Below are 14,906 nucleotides of genomic sequence, written 5' to 3' on the forward strand. Positions count from 1 at the left end.
CCAATGTTGTTTAGCGATGACAGGCCACTTGAGCAGTAAACTGAGGACAAACGAAATTAGACTCTAGGACAGTGCTTTAATTGGGCAGGTACTGTCCGGTACCGAGTACCTGCACTTCTTTCATTTAAAAGGGACAGTACCTGCACTTCTCAGCATTGGTGCAATGCATGTAATGGGAGAGTACCGGCACTTCTCAGCACTGGTACAATGCATGTAATGGGAGAGTACCAGCACTTCTCAGAAGCAAGCAGGCACTCGGACCTGCACTTCTCAGCACTGGTGCAATGCATGTAATGGGAGAGTACCTGCACTTCTCAGAAGCAAGCAGGCACTCTAGAGTGAGGACCTGCACTTCTGCATTTCCATTTAAAGCACTGCTCCAGGACAGTGCCCTTCACACTTTACTGCTGCATCTCCTGGTGGAGAAAAAATAAAATAAAATCAGACCCCCCCCCTCAAATTTTTTCACAATTATTCTATTAAATTGGCAATGTTTAAATGTGTCTAGACTTAATTAAACGTTGCAGTTAAGTTATGTTACCGTTTTAAAACTGCAGTTAAATGCATGATGCTAAACACACGATTCTGGCCAGGCAGGCCCTACTAATGTGTAAAAGTATCCACGTGTGTTTACTAGAAGATGGGGTTTTGGGAGTATTTGGAGTCCCTTTCATTTCAACACAGACTCCCAGCTTGGATATAAATGGTAAAACATGCTAATGAGAGCCCATTATAGAGTGGTTTACTGCCGCCCATATTGTCTGCTTGAAACAACGCCCTGTTATCAGCGTAATGTTTATTTTAGCCAGAGCCTGGCACCACCCCCTCCCCGATCACTTGAGCCCCCCCTGCCCCCCACCAACCAAACGCTCCTCCCCTCTCCCCCCCCCCCCCCAGTTTGAAGTCCCCTGCTCTAGGATTTCAGTGCAGGGAGGAGAGGGGGCCTGCACCCCCAAAATATTCTTTCGACCTAAGATGCTTGTCGTCCTGACTCCTGTGGGCGAGGGCACCACGTGACCTCGAACCTTTGTGTTTAAGACCTTGTGGCCAATCTACGGTCAATTGATTTCGTCTCCCCCTAAACTCATCCGTGGCGTTCTATGTCAATAACGGAGCTGCTTCGTAATCAGGGCCCAGTGTTTCACTGTAAGTGGCGCGTGGGATTATGGCACAAGCAGCTATTTTCATGAACCCTCCTCTTCACCGCTCACCGGTAGAAGGGCGTGCTCGTGAGCAGGGCTCGCTCAAGCTCATTGAAGTAGTTTAACGGCTAATGCGACGTTAATAGCACCAAACGCGTCTCTGAGCGCTGCACATCATCTGCATGAAACTATTCGGGATCCCCTTATTTATCTACTTTATGCATGCAGGCAGGTGATTGAGATAATACAGCTAACGCAAATATTTAGGAATAAAGTAAAAAAAAAAAAAAAAAAATAGGAAAAGTGTAAAACACTTAAAAACAAAACAAAAAAAGTCCGCAATAATGGCAATCCAAGATCAGAGATTCAGAAATAGTGAAAGAACAGGCCTTTCACAGCAAGAGTAGCTGGCCATAAAGGAGCAGCTAAGTAACAACGATCCCACGATCAGCGCGTTCTCCAGTTTCCCCGCTAGAGGGCAGCATGGGACAGTGGCTCTACTGTGCAAAGTTAGTGAACGGCGCGACCAAGGCGAGAGGTCTGCACACCAGAACGTGCTGAGAATGAGCAAATAAAATAAGTCTGTTGAAGTTACCACAAATACAACATGCATTAAATAGACCTTTAAATTGCCTGGAAGCTGAACAGACCACTACCGATTGGCGATAACATTTACTAAGGTGTTTCCTTTGTCAACCCTTGCCCAGCTTGTAAAGACATTAACTTATATTTTCGCACCTTGTACCAAAAAAACTCTCTCTCTCGGGCTCTTCTCTCTCTCACGTGTCATAGTTTCCCATGTCTATAAGTAATGTGCTACTCCAGTCTAGGTTTTTCCTTTGACTTCTGGGACTTGTAGTCCTGTTTTATAATGGAATAAATAAAACTACAAGTCCAGGATTTGAAAGGAAAAACCGGGACTGGAGCAGCACATCACACATGTACCTGGGAAACTTGCTAGCTACGCTTTCTCTCTTGATGGGTCAGCTCTCCATCTCGTTCTATCGCTGTACACTAGATGTTGGAGACCCACACAAGCTCGCGCCACAGGCCTTGCTCAGCTCAAGGTCCTCTTGCACCCTCGATCCCAAAACGAGCCAAGCTTTAATGTGGCTTCTGACTGCCACACACGTGGTTCCATTATGCAAGCGGCTAGGAAGGAAATGGCACACGAGCAAAGAGCCCACAAACCAGCAGCCTTCAAATGGTCCCTCAACAAATAACAGACTTCTGAATAAAACCAAAAAGAATGCCTAGCTGACCGCATCAAGACCAGTCCCAACCACAGCAAGGAACTCTTCAAGAATCATCAGGGAGTTCTCCAACCCAGCAACAACCAAAAACACCATCACCCCTTCTCAAGAACTCTGGGATTTCCTGGTGGACTTCTGTTACCAGAATAAAATCACCATCCACAAAAAACTTCAAAGCCTCAACCCACCACGAGTGCCATCCTCTGCCTCCTCACCCATGCAGATGCCACTCCTGAAGGGTTCTCCAACCACCTGCTCACCACCTGGGACCAGCTCAGTGTACAGGACAGCACAGCCATCATGAACTCCGTACACTCAGAGGCACCCACCGATCCCGACCTTTAGGAAGCTGGCTCTGTATATGCTATATCAAAATGAGATACATTGTGCACAGAGTCCAAGGGTTCCCCAGAGGCTTGACAGAGGCAATAATAGATAATACTAATGCTCTATTTGTGGTAGTGTGGTCGAGCAGTTAATGCTTATCCGAGGGTAGCGTTAAGCATTTGCTGCACACACACAAGCAATAGAAGAACCACACACTGAATGACTTAACTCCAGACCAATAGGATTTTATATAGAAAAATATGTTTTGTTAATTTATTTCTAGAACCACAAGATTCAGTTTGCAGGTTAGTACATACAATAAAAGGTACTTTGCATTTATATGATCAGGACTTTGAATGGAATCAACAATGTATAAAGTTTTTCTTAAAATGGCAAAAAGCTATTATTAAAAGTGGACACTGCATTTTTCAGCAGTTCCTGTGGGAAGAAAAGATAGTGCAGTTTTGCAGTTAAGTATACAACTTACAGTTCTTCTCTCCAGGGTGTAGGTAGTCAGTTGTTGGGGGTTCCAGTGAACCCCAAACACACACTGCCAGCATCCCGGAGCCGGTCGGGTGCAGAGGTCAAAGAGACACCAAATTAACGTGGGCTCCTATGGAGACAGGGGGGCACTCGTAAACTGTTCTGCTGGCAGGTAAGTACCCGTGGTTTTGGAGGGCAGACAGAGGGGGTTCAGGAGAGCCCTGGAGGGGCCCCAAGTAGGCACCAAACACGCACCGCCAGCGACACTAGGGCAGCCAGGTGCACCGGTGGGGAAGGGAGGAGGGACGCCTGCTCGTCGATGCTGCACCGGGGGTGGGGGGGGGGGTCGGTTTCTCCAAGGCCTGGGGGCTGCGGGTGCAGTAGTTCTTCAGGCATCTGTTATCTTCGTCCAGAGCTCACGGTCAGGGAGGGTCCTCGGAATTCCCTCTGCAGGCGTCGTCGTGGAGGGGTCAACCCATGGTGGGTTCTTGCTCACAATCGTCTGGGGACCCTTTCTTCCTGGGTGGACCACTTGGACACAGGCCGTGTGCGTCTGGTGCACAGGGGTCAGGACTCACGCATCTAGTGTGAGGTGGGAGTCCTTAGTTGTTGGTTTCTTTTAGACAGAGCCGCTGTCTCGGGAGTTCTTGGTCCTTTTCAATGCAGGGCAGTCCTCTGGAGTTGGCAGAGGTTGTGGGGCCACTGGAAGCATTGCTGGTCTTGTTGAAGGCTGGGGCCAAAGCAGTTGTCGTCTTCCTTCTTCTCTGCTGGGGGTTTCAGCTTAACAGTCCTCCTTGTAGGTCACCAGGAATCTGGTGAGCTGGGTTCAGGGAGGCCCTTAAAACCTAGATTTAAGGGCGTGTTAAGGGTCAGAGGACAGTAACCAATGGCTACTATCCCTGAGGGTGGCTACACCCTTATTGGATCCACTCCCTTTTGGGTGGGGGGGTGGAGGGGGTGTAAGGGACATTCCTATGCCTATTGGTCTCTGTCCTAAAAAACCAAGATGGAGGATTCTACAAAGAGAGGGTCACCTCAGCTCTGGACACCCTAGGGGTGGTCCTGGCTGGGGTGGTCACCCCTTCCTGTTTTCCCTAATGTTCCCGACGGACTTGCAGCCAAAAGTGGGGCTTTGTCTGGGGGGGGGGGTATCTCCTCTAGCTGGAGTGCTCTGGGGCACTGTAACCTGAGGCTTGAGCCTTTGAGAAGACGGAGACGACAACTGACTTGGCTCCAGCCCTACTGGCCTGTCTCCAGAGTCAAAGAACCTGCAACAGCAACGCATCCAGCGGGACCAGGACCTCTGCCAACTCAGAGGACTGCCCTGCAACCCAAAGGACCAAGAAACGCCCGTGGACAGCGGCTCTGTCCAAACATTTAAGAAGAAACCATCTTTAAAGAGACTCCCACCTCACTCCTGAAGCATGAGTCCCCAACACTCTGCACCCGACGCCCCCAGCTCGTGTCCAGAGAAACCAACACTGCAGCAAGGACCCCCAGGCGATTCCCACGACGTGGACACCCTGAGGCGACCTCCCTGTACCCCCACAGCAACACTTGCAGAGAGAATCCAGAGGCTCCCCCTGACCGCGACTGCCCGGTAACAAAGAACCCGACGCCTGGAAGAAGCACTGCACCCGCAGCCCCCAGGCCCGAGAGGAACCAACTTCTGGTGCAGGAGTGACCAGCAGGCAACCCTCACCGTTGCCCAGTCAGTGGATGGCCCAAGAAGCCCCCCTGTGCCCTGCCTGCCTTGCCAGAGTGGCCCCCGGGTCCCTCCATTGAAACCAATACAAAACCAGACACCTACTTTGCACACTGAACCCGGCCACCCCTGTGCCCCTGAGGGTGTATTTTGTGTGCCTGTTTGGGACCCCACCCCCAGTGCTCTACAAAGCCCCTCTGGTCTGCTTCCCGAGGATGTAGGTACTTACCTGCTATCAGATTGGAACCGGAGCACCTCTAGGCTCCATAAGAGGCTATGCTATTTGGGTCCTACTTTGGCCTCTGCACCTGACCGGCCCAGTGTTGCTGGGTGTTTGGGGTTGACTTGAACCCCCAACAGTGGGCTGCCTATGCCCCGGAGACTAAACTTGTCAGTGCTTTACTTACCTGCTAAACTAACTTGTACTTACCTCCCTCATGAACTGCTGAATTTTGCAGTGTGTCCACTTTTAAAATAGCTTATTGCCATTTTTGACAAAACTGTGTACATTACTGTTTTCATTCAAAGTTCTATATTTACCTATGCCAAGTACCTTACAATTTATGTATTTACTTGAAATCTGAATCTTGTGGTTCTAAAATAAATTAAGAAAATAATATAATATTTTCTATATAAAAACCTATTGGCCCAGAGTTAAATCTTTGGTTGTGTGTACAACAAATGTTTAACACTACCCTCTGATAAGCCTACTGCTAGACCACACTACCACAAATAGAGCATTAGTAATATCTATTATTGGCACTATCAACCTCTAAGGGGAACCCCTGGACTCTGTAGATACTATCTCAAAGTGAGAGATAGTGTCCACAGAGCCAACTTCCTACAGTGTGGGTTTATTGTGCTGAGAAGTTTGATACCAAACTTCCCAGTATTCAGTGAAGCTATTACAGTGCTGTGGAGTTCGTAATGACAAACTCCCAGACCATATACTCAATATGGCTACACTGCATTTACAATGTCCAAGAATAGACCTAGACATTGTAGGGGCATATTGCTCATGCAGCTATGCCCTCACCTGTGGTATAATGCACCCTGCCTTAGGGCTATAAGACCTGCTAGAGGGGTGACTTACCTATGTCACAGGCAGTGGTTTGTGGGCATGGCACCCTGAGAGGGGTGCCTTATCGACTTGGTCTTTTTCTCCCTACCAGCACACACAAGCTGCAAGGCAGTGTGCATGTGCTGAGTGAGGGGTCCCCTAGGGTGGCATAATGCATGCTGCAGCCCTTCCAGACCTTCCCTCGCCATGGGGCCTTTGGTACCATGGGTACCTTTTACACGGGACTTAAATGTGTGCTAGGGCTGTGCCAATTGTGGAAACAAAGGTACAGTTTTAGGGAAAGAACACTGGTGCTGGGGCCTGGTTAGCAGGGTCCCAGCACACTTTCAATCATAACTGGCATCAACCCTAGGCAAAAAGTGTGTGTGTTGGGGGTGGGGGGGAGGTGTATCCATGCCAACAGTGGCACTTTCCTACACTGTCCCCACCACATCTTCAACCTCAGCAGCAAGACGATCAGCAAGGAGCTCACCACCATCTTTATCTCATCCATAACCTCAGCCGACTTCCCCAAAGCATGGAAACACGCAGAAGTCAAACTCCTCAAAAATCCTTCTGCACATTCCAGCAAACTAAAAAACTACAGCCCCATCTCCCCGCTCCCCTTTGCCACCAAGGTACTCGAAAAAGCCATTAACTGCCAACTCTCTCTACACCTGGAAAGAGATAACCTCCTGGACCCCCCCCTCCCAGTCTAGTTTCCACACCAACCATAGCAGCGAGACCGCCTGATTGCTGCCACTATCGACATTAAAGCCCTCCTCGACAGAGGATACTCCTCAACCTCTCAGCAGAATTCAACATTGCATCCCACTACACCCTCATCATGAGACGGCATCTCATCAGAATCCAAGGGAACATCCTCAAGTGGATTGCATCGTTCCTGACCGGAAGAGCCCAGAGAATCTGCCTACCACCTTTCACCTTGGATACAAGGACATCATCTGTGGTGTTCCCCAAGATTCATCCCTTAGCCCTACAACGTTCTACATCTACATGACCCTCCTGGCCAACATCATCAGATCCCACAGAATTAACATCATATCCTATGATAATGACACCCAGCTGATTCTTTCACTTTTAGAAGGCCCCACCACCACAAAGGCCAGCTTCCACAGGTGTACAACAGACAGTTGTTTTTCATCCATTGGGCTGTCTAAAACTCCATACAGACAAGACAGAAGCACTGATCTCCTGAAACCCATCCCCTTGGAACGACTCCTGGTGGCCTACAAAACTTGAACCTGCACCCACCCCAACTGACCACACTTGCAACTTTGGCATCTTACTAGACAAGAATCTCACCATGAAAAACCAGATCAACTCCGTCTCCTCCGTCTGCGTCCCAACACTTCGCATGCTCCCTAAGATCTTCAAATGGCTCCATGTCAACACCAGCAATAACGTCACCCAGGCCCTGGTCAGAAGCAGACTAGACTACAGAAATGCAAGCTACGAAGGAATCTCCATCCAGCTCCTGAAGAGACTGCAGACCATACTTAGCGGCTAGACTCATCCTTAACCTCCCTAAACAGACCCACATAACCCCCAGCCTCAGGAAGCTCCATTGGCTCCCCATCCAGAAAAGATGCCAATACATGATGATGATGATGATGATCCACACCTACAAAGCTCTTCACAATCCGAGACCAGCTTACCTCAACCACCCCCTGAAATTACACCAACCCCACCCCCTACCCCTATGCCCAGACTCCTGCGCTCTGCATCCCTCTCCCTCGCACATATCCCCTGCATCCGCCGGAGCTGCAGCTGAGGATGTTCCTTCTCCTACCTCCTGGCAAGATCATGGAACAATCTCACCTGCGAACCTCCTCCTCCCTTCTGGAATTCAGAAAAGTGCTCAAGACCCAGCTGTTCGACTAAGCTAGACACTCTCAGCACCTGGATACCCTCACAGGTGACAAGCCGTGCTTTACAAATCCAGACTGACTGAGTGCGGAGAATTGCACTGAAACAGGTGCATACATGAACCATTTTTAAATTGGAAATACTCTTCTGCTCCTTTTTAATTGTTAAGCTTTAAGTGGGGGCCTTGTTGGCATTTCTAAAGATTCATTGAGGGGACTTTGTTTTTATTTTGCACATTGCACTTTGTTCTGGACTCCAGTTCTTGGTGGGAAGTTGCTTCACCGAGAGCCACCATTTTTGGGACACAGCCGCTCTAGTTTCTTTTGGGAGGCAAGGTATTTCACGGACGTGCATTGGGTGCACGACATCACGCCACAGGCAAGCCTCTCTGCACCCGTCCACGACCAGCACTAGCCATATTGCCAGTTTTCAACCAGGTAAATGATAGTCTTTTGAAATCTTTCAATGACGTTACCCTGCATAGTGAGCCTAGCCTCCCTTTCCTGAAGATTGTAGGGCCTTCCTCCTGTCTTAAATGTAAACATATTTTCAGGGTTCAATCTAAACCTCCCTATATTTAAAAAAAAGTTTGAGAGGATGGATGAGTAGTAGGAGGTCTAATCAACGCTTGTTCACTTAGTAAACACACTCAAGATATTCACAACCTTATAACAGAATCTGAATTGAATTTCCTCTTTATTACGGAAACCTGGTTGAAGGGACGTTGCAATGCCGCTATTGCTCTTGCCCTCCCTCTTGGTTATAACATTAGTAGGCAGGAGAGACTGGGCAAGCGTGAAGGTGGCCTGGCCATTATTTTCCGAGACATTTTTCAATTTGAACTTCTCAACCTAGATTCTCTGAATGAAGCAGACTGCCCCTGCTTCTGCTTTAAGACTGGGCATACTCAATCTTTTCTAGGAGGGCTAATTTATCGCCCTTCTGCTACGGGTTCAGTATTTCTATCCACACGGGGTGAAGCTCTGGCCCCTCTCTCACTACACTACGAGCAATTCTCTTTAATGTGGGATTTCAATTTTCATCTAGAGGGTAAAAATGACCCGACACATCTCATTTCCTAGACATCTTAAGTATAGTAGGACTTAATCAACTAGTAAATGGTCCCACACATGCTGCGGATCACACCTTAGATGGGATTTTCTCAAATAATCCCAATATTAAAGGTGAAAGCCTGATTAGACAGAGTTGGTCCTTTTCAGAATTTGTATCAAGCAGCAAAGGACCCCCCCCCTTCCATGTCTAACCTACTTTCTCTCAATATGCATAGCTGGGGCAAACTACTAAGGAACCCGAATCTCTCAAATCTAGCTACCTCTAGTCCTACTTCAGTAGGTAATACGGTGGCAGCTGTCACCTCCTTCAATGAAGGGATTATTAATGCAATTGAACATTTAGCTCCAGCCACATCAGTAAGAAAGAAGAAAGGTAAATGCCAACCTTCAGCCCCTTGGTTCACCCAGACTCTTGTGGAACAACACTGCCATTGCAACCACCTTGAATGAAAATGGAGGAAGGTTTATAATTTGGAAGACTTGCTCTGTTTTAAAACAGCCTTGGAAGCGTATCATAGGCAGATTAAGGAGCCAAAAAAAGCGTACTTCCCCACTCAGGTAGAGGAAGCCCGAAATGATCAGCAAGCTATTTTCAAGACGTCCAAATCTTTTCTTCAACCCAAAGCCTTAGTCAGGGAAATTCCACCTTTGCAAACTTCATGCAATTGAATTGCTGGTTTTTTTCCAGACAAAATACGTGCGATTCAACAAGATTTCACAAGCCCTAATTTTGACAGATGTCCCGGTAGCTGGTGCCCGGTCCAAGTCAGAAACAGAATCTCTGGTTGTCTTTCAATCACTTTAGCCCAGTCCCGGCAGGGAATTATGTATTGTGGATCAGGATCACCAGTTGACCCTCGGCCCCAGTCGGTCTTGCATCAAGTTGTAAATACGGCCAATCCAGTGATCAACAAAATTTCTAACATGTCATGAGCCACTGGAGAGGTCCCTACAGAGTGGAAGCTGGCAGTGATTAAACCACTGCAGAAAAAAAACTCTAGCTGATCCAACATTATCATCAAATATGCGCCCAATCTCCCCATTACCAGCCAGGAATAAAATGCTTGAAATACTGGTTAATACACAATTAACTGTTTTTTTTTTTCCACACAGACTGTAGACAAACAATTCGATAAGGTCACTTTTCATCCACGGAAACGTTTGTGACATCAGGGGTCCTTCAGGGATCATCTGAGCCTGGTTCCTTTACCAAAAAAAAAAAAATATATATATATATATATATATATATATATATACATACACACACACACACACACACATATACACACACACACCCATTGATCTCTCTCATCACATCCTTTGGTATGGAAACTATCTCCTACGTGGTTGATACTCCGCTGATCCTATCACTGGCTAAGGCATCCATCGGTTCTGAGGTCAACTTTAAAAACTGCCTTGTTGCAGGTGGATGCAATCCAATCCCTTAATGTGAAACACCGACAAAACCGAGATCATGCTGGCAGGCACATCTAACTTCTTCGATCCAAGCCTGTGGTGGCCCGAGTTTGCTACCCCTTCCCCTGCCACAGCTGAGACTGTCAGGAATCTAGGAGGAAAATTTGACACCACTTTGTCCTTTCATCCACAAGCACCTGCCGTAGCAGGGATGTGTTTTAGTTTAATAAAATAATTTAAAAAGTTTGGATTCTCTCCCATTTTCAGCCAGGAAAACTGTGGCTTGTGCTCGGATCACGTGGAGATTGGATTATTGTAACTGCCTGTATGCTGGTCCGTCCAAACAGGCTATCTACTAACTCCACATTGTACAGCTGTATTGAGACTCCCCAGATGTGCACCCGCCTCTGTCGCACTGATGCCCCTACACTGGCTGCCTGTTCACAAACGGGTGCTTTTCAAACTTCTCTTATCAACCTTTAGAGCATACTGGCCCATAGGGCCTGGAGATCCATCGGCCAGATGTATTCATTACACTACCACTAGGCCCCTGAAGTCCTCGGAGACAAACCTTTTCCAGCCTGCCCCTTCAGACTTAGGACACCAGGGGGTAAATCTGTCTTAGTCCTTGGCCCGAGGGCCTGTAACACACTTCGACTACCCTAAAACTTATTGATAGGGAGGCAATCTTAAACAAGCATTTACAATGCATCGGGTCTCGCGTTTGCTCGTGTTAGAGCCGATCGCGTTGTAAACTCCTAACCCGACTTTTCACCTATCGGGCAAAAGTGCATTTATGCACGTAACCCGAAAAAGTGAAATCAAGTAGGTAAAGCGCTCGACTTCTGCCAAGCGAGATCGGGCTCGTAAATTAGTTTTAAAAAAAAGTCCACCAGCCAGATGGAAAACAGCGAGCCTCGCATGTTTTCTGTACTTGGTCGCTGCGCTCGACGAGGGCTAGCCACCGGAAAAGGCATGACCTATGCGTGCCTTCGACTAATGAAAGCAAGCCGATTTAATTAGGGAAGCCCACGAACCAATAAAAAGCACTGACGTGAAGTTGACAGGGCTCGGAGCCCTTTTCTAAATACTAAAGAGTCTCCCTGCTATACGCATGCGCGAGCGCATGCAAAGCAGGCTCGACCCTAAAAAGGAACTGAAGCCCGGGCTCTTAAGCGTCTCTGATTGCTCCGTTATTCTTTGATTCCCTAATCTGAGGACCCAGGATTTTAGTTCAGCATTACAATCAAGTGGCTTCTCCGCATAGCGCCAGGAAGCTCCTTGGGGAGTGGCAGTGTGCTCTATAAGAATTCCAATTCAATTGTGTGCCAAGAATAATTAAAAAAAAAAAAAAAAAAAAAAAGCATAAACCTTCGGTGTTAAAAAGGAGTGAAGTGAGGGAATTGCACAATGTGAAACCAGAAAACCTAGGAGCATTCCTGACTCCCCCGCTTCACCCAATTACTTAATCTTTGCAAACATTTTACAGAGCCTCCTTTATTGCATATGACAGCACCTTTCAATAAGCGAGATCTGGGCGAGCGCTGTGTAAAAATACTCATAAGTATTACGATGAAACGCCTCTACCTATTATTAACTTTAAAGAGACTATGATATTTTCGCATGAGGTTTGTTGCATGAATTGGATGCCAACTATTTTCAGGTCTGGGCTCATAGATCTCAAGCAGGCGCTTGCATCAGCTCTACCTGTCATCCTGCTGGCTCACCCACCACTACTGTACACCAAATGACTACACATGCCAAGGGCAACACAACATTCAACCATTGCCTCCAATCTACAAAAGTGGTAACAAGCCAGCAAAATGACAGGGAGAGCCGAGCAGAGTCAATGGCGTGGCTTGCATCCAAAACCTAAACACGAGCCAAGCCATTAACAAAGCTTGCATATAAATCCTGCAGCAAATGTGTGAAAACCGGATTAAATCTATTCAAAAATGTGTATTTCTGTAACATCTGAAAGTGTTTTGTTTTATTAGATCATTGCTCTGACGGGCATTTATCAGAGGTGATTGTTTCTGAACTGGAGCCCACACATTCAGGCCACCCACTCGGACAAAGCCAGTTGTCATGTGCACCCGAGGTATTTCCGTAGATGGGGAAACAGGTTTGTCTAAAAGCAAGAGCCTGAACGGATATTTTCCAAAGATGCTGTCGAATTCGATGATGAAAAACCAGGCATAATTTATAAATCAATTGCCTAGGATTACACAACTGGTCAGGTGGGGAAGGCAGGCTTTCTCCCCTGGATTCACGTTGTGCAATTATTTGAGTAGATGGCTATATCTTTCTCCTATTATTGCTTTTGTTTATTTTATTCAGTACATCGTGTTAAATAAATTCACAAATTACATTTTAAAACAAGTCAACACGATAAGTCTTCCAAGAAAAAAATGACAAAGTTAAGGGAAGGTAAAGTGCTGTGTTGTAAATGTTACCAGCAGCTTTCAGCTAACAGAACTACAGATTTGAGCGGATTTCAGGAAATGCTCAACATTTTTCACACATTAACAAAACAAGGGTCTGCAAGAGTCTACCCAGTTGCAGCTCTTCACATCCACTCAAGTGATGTGCAAGGCCCGCTGAAAGACCTGTGCGACTCCCAGGGTCCGAGAACGGACACATGACACAGGCCAAGGGCTGACCACTTGCGTGCTTGTGATGCACTGAGTGACTTTACAGTCCACATGCAGCCTCGTACACCAGCACCTCCTCAGGAGCATCCGCCAGTTGTGCTGAGCTGTTCCCAAAGTGCTCCTGCTAGCTCGCTGCACCACGTCACCATACCTGCAGCATGGCTCTCCTGCTAGCTCGCTGCACCACGTCACCATACCTGCAGCATGGCTCTCCTGCTAGCTCGCTGCACCACTTCACCATATCCGCAGCATGGCTCTCCTGCTAGCTCGCTGCACCACGTCACCATACCTGCAGCATGGCTCTCCTGCTAGCTCGCTGCACCACGTCACCATACCTGCAGCATGGCTCTCCTGCTAGCTCGCTGCACCACGTCACCATACCCGCAGCATGGCTCTCCTGCTAGCTCGCTGCACCACGTCACCATACCCGCAGCATGGCTCTCCTGCTAGCTCGCTGCACCACGTCACCATACCCGCAGCATGGCTCTCCTGCTAGCTCGCTGCACCACGTCACCATACCCGCAGCATGGCTCTCCTGCTAGCTCGCTGCACCACTTCACCATACCCGCAGCATGGCTCTCCTGCTAGCTCGCTACCCGCAGCAGGGCTCTCCTGCTAGCTCGCTGCACCACGTCACCATACCTGCAGCATGGCTCTCCTGCTAGCTCGCTGCACCACGTCACCATACCTGCAGCATGGCTCTCCTGCTAGCTCGCTGCACCACTTCACCATACCTGCAGCATGGCTCTCCTGCTTGCACAGCTGCCCCCAGCGCCTGCTCAGCACCCACGCTTGCGTGTTCAAGCCTCCCAACAGGCAAGGCCGGACTGGGAACCCAAGGCTGACCTGGCACATTTCGTTAGATCAGCTCCCATAGGATACATAGGTACATAGCGAGTGCACCTGACCACTATAATGGGGCTTTAGGGGTGATGGGGCACAGGGTCTCCTCCCCAAAGAACATTTGGGAAAAATGGGCAACAGTGCATTCTACAACACATTTTTCATTACATATTTCAATTGTATTTGTTTTTGAAGCATAGTAAATGATGACCTTACAGTGCACCAGGCTATGGCAATCTTTATTGGGGCTCTTCAGCGATTCCCTTACCATCAGCCTCTAACACTGCCTCTCGTCTCTCTATGCCCTCTCTCACATGTGTGTCATTTGCTTTATAGCGCCTCTCATACCAGCGTTGGGTGTCGGAGCGCTTTACATCACACACACACATACAGAGACAATGAATCATAAGTGTGTACATCAGTGTAAAGAAAATGTTACATAAGACAGAGGGGACCACAAGGTGTAGGATTCATGTGTCATCCATACTGGAAGGCATTTTTAGGAGTGTTTGGTCTGGGGAAGCATAAACTCTTGACTCAGAACGTAACAGTGCTTAGGGTTGACTTTACTAATAACTATTTGTTCCTACTAAAACAAACCCTTTTAAACACAGTTACGATAATCAAACACTGAGAAAAAAGCATGGCTTTGTAACCTGTCCCATGCAGTTTGCATGCAGCTCTTTGATGGCAGTTCATAGCTCACTGTGCTACATTAGGATTGTAATTTATGTGACAAATGCAGTATTCTATTAATCTATGCACATAAAATACTGGTCTGTACTCTGCATAGTACATGTTATTTGCAGCAGCCATATTAACCTTCAGCGCTACCTTAGATGAGTCAAAACTGCCACTAATCAAAACTCCAATCTTTCTCCCGCAGGTACTTCAATCACCAGTTAACTTGGCACTTTTATTGTTGCCTGAAAACCGTTGGATATACAAGAATTTCAGCAGTGGATTTAAAACGGCTGCACTTCTGCAAAACCGCCTCCCCAGTAACACAAGTGCCCTCACCCTGTCGGCCTCTTGGGGAAACACCTGATGCCTGGTACGC

At 47.7% G+C, this 14,906-nt stretch overlaps 1 protein-coding gene across 1 annotated transcript in view; it reads right to left on the bottom strand.

Annotated features, from left to right (window-relative positions):
* Positions 1-14,906, bottom strand: part of LOC138268028 (unconventional myosin-Vb-like) — a 160,552-nt gene that overhangs the window by 95,339 nt on the left and 50,307 nt on the right. The gene's annotated exons all lie outside the window — the stretch shown is intronic.

Source organism: Pleurodeles waltl, chromosome 12, assembly GCF_031143425.1.
Source record: "Pleurodeles waltl isolate 20211129_DDA chromosome 12, aPleWal1.hap1.20221129, whole genome shotgun sequence".
Classification (NCBI taxonomy): Eukaryota; Metazoa; Chordata; class Amphibia; order Caudata; family Salamandridae; genus Pleurodeles; species Pleurodeles waltl.